Source organism: Tiliqua scincoides, chromosome 5, assembly GCF_035046505.1.
Source record: "Tiliqua scincoides isolate rTilSci1 chromosome 5, rTilSci1.hap2, whole genome shotgun sequence".
NCBI classification, from domain to species: Eukaryota; Metazoa; Chordata; class Lepidosauria; order Squamata; family Scincidae; genus Tiliqua; species Tiliqua scincoides.
In genome coordinates, this window is record NC_089825.1 from 141,948,234 (window position 1) to 141,956,680 (window position 8,447).

Here is an 8,447-nt window from a genome sequence, read left to right on the forward strand (position 1 = left end):
CAAAAAGGCGGGGTACAAATTAATGAAATAATAATAATAATAGTAATAATAATAATAATAATAATAATAATAATAATTGATATTACAGCAGTGCCATACTTGTACCCCAGACATAGCCTGGTATTTCCTTTTCCAGCAGCTCAATGAGAGAGAGAGTACTGAGAAAGAGACTAAAGGTGCAATCCTAACCCCTTATGTCAGTGCTTTCAAGCACTGGCATAGCGGTGCCAATGGGACATGTGCTGCATCCTGCAGTTGGGTGTCACTCACGGAGGCCTCCTCAAAGTAAGCGAATGTTTGTTCCCTGACCTCAGAGCTGCATTGCCCTTATGTCAGTGCTGGAAAGCACTGACATAAGGCAGTGGTATTCAAACTGGGGCGTCACGACATCCCAGCCTGTGGGTCCTGGCCTCTGCCCCCTTAAGGGGCGGGGGCAGCCAGGAGACAGGGGGAAGGCAGCAGCACGATCCGCAGGATTGCACCGCTCAGGGGGGCTGCCGGGGCTTGGCTGCACTTGCCCAAGCCTCCTGCAAACTTCCAGGGGTGAAGGGAGCCCTGTGCAACCTTCGGCAGGGCTCCCCAGGTCAGGGAAAGGGAGAGTGGGGTGATCAAAAGCGGAAGCAGAGTGCGATCGCCCCACTCTCCCTTTCCCTGACCTGGGGCGCCCTGCAGGCGCTCGCGCAGGGCTCCCCGCACACAGGGACAGCTGCTGCAGGGACTGGAGGGTGCATCCCAGTCCCTGCAGCCCCTGAGAGGCGCAATCCTGGGGATCGGGTCGCTGCTTTCCTCCTGCCCCTGCTGCCTCCCCCCTGTCCCCGCAAAGACTTACTGCGGATTTCAAACTCGCAGGACAGGGGTTAGAATTGTGCCCTAAGGCTGCAATCCTAACCACACTTTTCTGAGAGTAAGCCACATTGAACAAAATAGGAATTACTTCTGAGTAGACCTGGTTAGGATTGTGCCCAAAGAGTACTGAGATAAGGAACATGGGTTTACAATCTACCAAGAGAAAATGTGGAAGTTGAGGCAAAGGTAGCCACAGGACATGGTCTGTAGCTTGGGGGAAGATCATGAGCTCTGCATGCCAAATCTCTACAGGCCAATCCCTGGGATTTCCAGGTAAAAGACTGACTGACAGCAAGACCAGGACATGCCTCTTCCTGCCAGAGATCTTGGAAAGCTACTACAATAAGAGCAGTCAGTTCTGGACAAGATGGATCGAGTGCCTGGCTCAGGATAAGATGTCCAATCCTAGCTAAAGGCTGCCCACAGGGTGCAATGACACTGGCACACGTGGGAATGGAGAGGTAGAGTTGTGTATTTACCTTCTTCTGTTCCCAGATGGACTCTTAGGGGTCTATGTTCAGCTGGCATGAGTAGAGACAAGGAGGATATTGGGACCAAAATGGAGTAGAGGATATAGATGGAGCCATTGCCCCAATACCTGCCCCCGGCCTGCCATGTTCCCTTGCGGCTCCCCAACCCATTCCACCCACCCACCGCTGCTTACCAGCTCTGGCAGGTGGGGTCCTCACCACCAGCAAGTGCATGTGCCTGCTGGTGATTGTGAATTCACATTCTGCCAGCAGGCAGCCCAGTTTGAATTGGACTGCCAGTAAGTTCACATACTTCAGAGTGCAGCTCAGCCAGTTTATTTTCACAAAGGCTTTGTTATGTGGCTTAGGGTACAATCCTAACCCACTTTCCAGCACTGACATAAGGGCAATGCAGCTCCTAGGTAAGGAAACTAGCATTCCCTTACCTTGAGAAGGCCTCCATGAGTGCCCCCCCAATTGCAGGATGCAGCACACATCCCATTGGCACAGCTATGCCAGCACTGGAAAGTGGATAGTATGTGCAGAACTTGGGCTCAGTTGACTGCTGTAAATTGGCCTGAGGGGATCGTAGCCTGTACCCTTTCATGAGCCAATAGACAGTCAGTCTGAGTTTGTCTGAGGAGGACCAAATGGAAAACTGCTGCAGGAGAGAAGGCTGCAGTACCAGTACAGGGAAGGTAGAGGCTGCTGTGTGCAGAGGAACTGAGGCCTATAAAAGGGGCTGCACTAGCAAAGAGAGCTCAGACACCACCAGGGAAGCTCTGCAGAGAGGGAGCTAAAGCCTCTTGCTGGAGCTGAGAACTGGGGAACAACCATCCAGCCTTTGCCTCAAGTCCTGCTTGCTTCGAGTCTGCCTGAGGTCCTCAGGGAGTTTGGGACAAGTTCACTTCCATTTGTTTGGTTCAGGTTCCATTTCTCCTAATAAAAGCCTTAAACATAGTTTGGTGTCAGTGGTCTTTTTCGATCCTGCATAACATGGGTTAGGATTTGGGCCTTAAGCAAAGAGGCAGTAGCATGGCTGAAATTGCCCCATCGTCAGGCGACTCTTGGACTAGAGCCAGGCATCTTGCAAAGTGAAGCTGGGCCTGGCCTAATGAACTACTAGCTGGAATTGTGTCTGCTCAGAGCCATTTCCAAGGCAGAGAAGGCATTTGGGGTATGCAACACCAGCCCTGGCATTGGCAGATGGTTCTGGGTCAGGCAGGCCTGGTATAAATACTAGGAAATCTGACATTCTGATGTGATCAGATCAACGCTACCTTCTAGGGCAGTGATGGCTAACCTTTTAGAGACCAAGTGCCCAAACTGCAACCCAAAACCCACTTTTTTTATCACAAAGTGCCAACACGGCAATTTAACCTGAAAATTGAGGTTTTAGTTTAGAAAAAAAAAAAACCTCATACATTAACACCTTTTACCCACTATTACTTGTAACCCTTAATGAACTTTTCCTCTAGAAATTTGTCCAATCCCTTCTTAAAGGCATCTAGGCAAGTTGCCATCACTGCTTCCTGTGGCAAAGAGTTCCACAGACTAATTACATGCTGGGTAAAGAACTATTGTCAGGGAGGGGGTGGCTGCAAGACCATGCCATTGCTCATTTTCTCAAACAAGAAAATATATTTTTTTAAAAAGCCCCACCCACAGAAGTGGGCTCTAAGGCTGCAATCTCAGCCACTCTTTCCTAGGAGTAAGCCTCATTGACTCTAATGGGCAAAACTTGCAGACTCATTGACTTGCAGAACGGGCAAAACTGAAAACAGAAACAAATGTGGGGCAGGCGGGGGTGAAGGGAAAGGAGGGCAGTGAGTGCAGGGAGAGCAGCCTGCCCTCCCACCACACGGGGCTCAAAAAAGCCTCGTTTCCTTTAAAGGGACACGCAGCTTCAGCGCCCCTTCCCAGGCTGCCTGGCTCAGCGCTGCGTGCCGACAGAGACAGCGCTGCGTGCCCTGTCTGGCACGCGTGCCATAGGTTCACCACCACTGTTCTAGGGGCATAAACCAAATTGGGCCCCTTCCGTTCAATTTTCACACACCATTCGTAGCTCATTTGGGGCTCATGGGAAGATCTTTCCTTGACCAGCAGCAGCAAAACTCTTCTCAGTGGTTGCCTCCAAGCACCACAATTTTGTTTTCAAGACTGCCCAGGCCTATGTAACATCTGGGGCATTGTGGGAGAAGAAAATGGTGCTGCTGGAAGAGACAAGCTGCAGGAAAAATACCCCAACAAACAAACATGAGTGGGGCAGTGGCATAGCTAGAGGGGGTGCAATGTTTGCAGGGATCCTAAGTTTTGTAGGGATCCTCAGCGTACGCCTCCATTTTGCTCTAGCAACTGGAAAGGCTTTGAAGGGGAGGGGAAGGGGCTTCCTGCATGCTGCACTGAGGATCCCTGCAAAACTGAGTGCTTTGCAGCCCCGCTAGCTACGCCACTGGAGTGGGTTAATGAACATGGATGAAAAGTGATGTGAATCCAAAATAAGTGCAATAAATAAATGATCAAACCGCTGTGGTGTTTAAGAGCAAAATGAATGGAGTAATGAAACACTTTTCCTTCCATGTCCACCTCTATTACTTTCTGCTTGCTGTTTTTCAGGGCACAGCTTCAGACCTGAGGGACTCTGAATATGGAAAACAAGCTCCTGCTCTGGATCTGAGCATGGACACCCTTGGCCTTTCCCCACCACTAGTGAGTTACACAGATGGGTCAGTTTCAGAACTCAGGTCTCCCCTGGTCCAAAGCCAACACTCTTTCTTCTATGACCATGCACGGTGGCTCTCAGGAATAAGGGTGCAGCTCACCCCACAGGGCCAGGAGATGTCTTTGGTTGCAAGGTATTTGAATGTGATGTTTACAATTCCTTTTTTTCAATTTTACATGTGATGTTTACAATTCTTCCTTGTAATCAATTTTACATGTGATGTTTACAATTCTTCCTTGTAATAATGGCCTTAAGAGTTTCTCTGACCCCTACGGCCTGTGTTCAATGACCTTCCTCCTCAGGGGGATGTCCTAATCCTGAAACTGTTGGTGCTTTGACCCCAACTAGTTTCCCCACAGCTTCCCTACATAGTTCTGGGTTTTGATGGCGAAAAGCTTTTGCAAGAGCCAACAGTTTTTTCCCCAAACAAAGGCATGGAAATTCATAGATGAACTTGTGCAACCCTTCAAGGTAGAGAAATATCAGAGGAACTAAAATTACACCAATTAGGAGGCAGAAGGTCTGGTCTAGAGGGTAGAGCGTCCATTTGCCTGAAGATAACATCCGAAGGTCGCCGGTTCGAGGCCACCGGCACTGTGAATGGCGAGACCTTGAAGCAGCTGCCGAGCCGAGTTAGCGTCTTGGCCACCCTTCAAGTGAGAGATGAAGGAGCTGCTTGTCAGCCTGCGTGGGAGGAAACTGGACCCCAGAATGTGATACCAGATCAGCAAAAGATCCATCTGAAATGCTGCGGTTCTTGAAAGATAGAACCTTCTTCAATTGTAAAAAACCCTATGGGGATTTAGAACAGCCTGCCTATGTAAACCGCATTGAATTAGCCCGATCGCCCAATTAAAGGGTGATCGGAGTTTGTTTAGCCTGGCCTGGAACACAAGAGTCTCTTCCCAGTTGGGGAGTGGAGACGGGCTGGAATTGGTGGCTACGGGGGCCTTTTAAAGGGCACAATACCCAGCCCTCTTCCTCCTTTACACATGGGGGGCGGGGGAGGGCTCCCCCACCTCTGCCCTCCGCGCCTGCGCAACAAGCTGGAGCCATTTTGGGAGGGGTTGGGGCACAGCCGCCATTTTGGCTGGGTGATTGTGGCCACCATGTTGGGGAGGGCTCCTCCCAGAGCCGGCCTTGGCCCTCCTCGAGGGCGTTTGCGCCACCCACGGGGCGCCCCAAGTGCCTGAGGGGTGCAGCTTTCCTGCGCCCCCACTTTTTTGCTAGGTGGCTTGGGGGGCACCGCTTTCCAGGGGCCATGGGGCGTCACAGGTGCCTGGGGAGCACCGCTTCCCGCACCCCCCTCTCGCTGGGTGGCCTTGTGGGTGCGGTTTACTCTTTCACCCCACCTTTTTTCCCCTGACTACTAGCTTAGCCGCTTTTCTTTTCCCCCCTGCCCTGCCGGTGGGGCAGTGGGTTTTTTTCCAGGTAGCGTGGGGATTGTGAGGGGGTGGATGTGCATGGGGAGCAGTCCCACCGGGCAGCAAGCTTTAAAGGGGGCGACGGGCAAAGTTTGACACTGGGGGCCAACTTGTGAAATCTTCGTCTGTACGCATGATTCCATCATGTTGGATATCATTGGAAAGGTAATTTAATGCAGAATTCAATAAAACAAGCCACATGGGAATATATGTATTCTATTGAGAGTTAGGGCTGCTTAAACAGAAAATGAAACACAAACTACCTTAAGGATAACAGGCTGGACTTCTTTAACTAGAACCCGATTTATGAGGATAATTGTTCCAAGAGCCAATGAGTTGTTTTTATGATTACAGCGTGGAAGCAATAAGGTGTAATATGCGTTCAGAATATTTATGAAAAAATGGAAGTTTATTTTTCACAAAGCTATCTGTGGCCTGGCATGCCTGCAAAATGCCTCTAAAGGGACAATGCCGTTGGCTCTTGCGAAGCAGACTCCAAAGCTCTTTCTCCAAGCTCTTTCTCCACTGTCGCCCAGAACCACAGAGGACAGCTGTGGCTTAACCACAGTTAGTTGTCCAAGTACCAACGGTTGAGGGATTTGGACATCCCTCTGAGGTAAGGGCCCCCTAAGGAAGGCAGTTTCATCAGAGAAAGGACTTGAGGTCTTTATCAAAACAAATAAAAATAAGAGGCTGCAAATAGTACCTTTACCTTGAGTAATAGTACCTTTTGCCACTCCACCCAGTGGTATAGCTAGAGGGGATGCAAAGCACAAAGCTTTGCAGGTGCCTGAACGTGCCATGCAAGCGGGCCCTCCCCCTCTCTTTTGAGTCATTCTGGGTGGCAGTGGCATAGCTAAGGGGGTGCAGGGGGCAGCAGTTGCACCAGGCATCAAGCTTTAGGGGGGCAACAAGCTGAGCTTGATACTAGTGAGCAAAATTGTGAAAATCTTGGTATGTATGAATAATACCATCATGTTATATATCATTGGAAAGGTACTTTAATGCAGAATGCAATGAAAGAAACTGCGTTGGAATACCTGCATTCTATCAAAAGTTATGACCAATTAACCAGAAAATGGAAACACAGCTGCCTTGTGGAACAAAAAGTGGATTTGCTCAACTCCAAACTGACCTATGAGACTGATTGTTCTGATTGCCAATGATATGTTATTATGATACAGCACAGAACCAATCACTTTTTATTTATTTACTTAATTAAATTTGATTTTGTCTTGCCGGGGGGGGGGGGCTACAAAATCTTCTTTGACCCAAGGTAGCCGATAGATGCCTTAGCTATGCCACTGACTGGGGAGAGGCAGCAAAGCAAGTGGGTGGTGAGCTGCTGGAGGGGAGGAGGTGGGCTCCTCCCACTTTTCACTTTTTAAAAAGCCTGGACATGATGTCACTTCCAGTTGCGACATCACTTCCGGGGCAACATTTTGAACTTGGCATCGGGATACATGATCATTAGCTACGCTATTGCTGGATGGTGGGAGCAAATGGAGGTGTATGCCCTGCCGCCATATCCTATCCCCCCCATTGACCTGGAGACCCAACATGGGTCTCCTCAAATCTGTACCCACTCAGTCACAGGCACTGACCCAAGGAGAACCTATCGGGGCTGCCTGGTTGCTACATGGAGTAAGCTCCCTTACCCCAAGTAGCCCTGGAGCTGCTTGCCAGCCCCATGGGGTACAGCAGTAGCCATTTTGGCACCGCTGCAGCCCTGGGCACTGGGAAGCTCAGGAATGGGCTGTAAGAGAGGATACCGTCCCAAGTTTACTCAACACAATGGGCTTACTTCTAAGGATCGAATGGGCATGCGAGTGGCAAATGGGCATGCAAATGACACTTCAGTTCAGGGTGTCTTCCAAATGCACAGGCCGTCCTCTTTAGCAGGTTATGACAATGTACTTGAGAGCATCGGTTCCATCATATGCCTTCTGATCTCTCTGTTTTCTAAGGCCTTCTGATCTCTCTGTTTTCTAAGCTTGCAAATGGTCACATTGAAAACACCTTTGCTTTTCCAATAGGTCCTCTGACCTTTCTGGTATATCTCTCCACCTTCCCCACACAGCGCCCGATGTCCTGCTCTGGTGCATGAATGAAGGTGCTCGTTCCCGTGCTCTTGGGTGTGGTGAGTCCTCTCTGCTTCATGATGCCATCACAGCAGTTCCCCGAAAAGTTGCTTCTGGGGAAGTCATAATGTTCCCTGTAGAACCTCCTGTTCCTCAGCAGGCATTGGCAGGAGGCGTCCAAAACCAGGGTGGCCAGCAGAAGCAAGATCAGCAGGGACCACATTCCTTTCAGAATCACCATCGTAAGCCCTGCAGCTTGAAAGAAACATCAAAAAAACAGAAAATTAAAATGCTGAGAGTACAAAGAGCATTGCAGGGAGCACTGGGGATCCTTATGCCACCTGTCATGCAATGCATTTAGCATGTGCAAGAAAAAACAATTTGGTCTTCCTTGATCTTTATCACTTAAAGATGCAGGTTTTGGAACACATGTTAGGATGCTGCTCTCGCAACACCCCCCACCCCCACCCCCCAAAAAAAACCCCTCTCTGCATTAAACCCTCTTCCCTGACATGCCAATTCATAATGGGTTGGGATGGCCTGTGTTGAACACAGGCAGTCATTCAGTGCAGTACCCTCCCCATAGAACTACACCATGTGCTTTTTCTACCTCTGGATGAGCAAGAGTCCCCATCTGTAGCTCTGACGTTATCCAACTTATCAATGCACTGCTGACAGGCTAAAGACATTGAAGGGCACAATCAAATGTGACCTGGGAGATTCACATTTAAGAATTTCTGCTCTTTTTTTAAGTGTCAGAACGTGGGCAGCTGATTGGGAGGAAGGCAGTTCAGGGGTGGGAGGGGATTAATTGGGAATTGGGTGGGGATTAATTGGGACTGCAGTTTAGGGTTGGGTGGGGATTAATCCTTTCGTTCACTGCCATTTCCTTTATCAACAATTT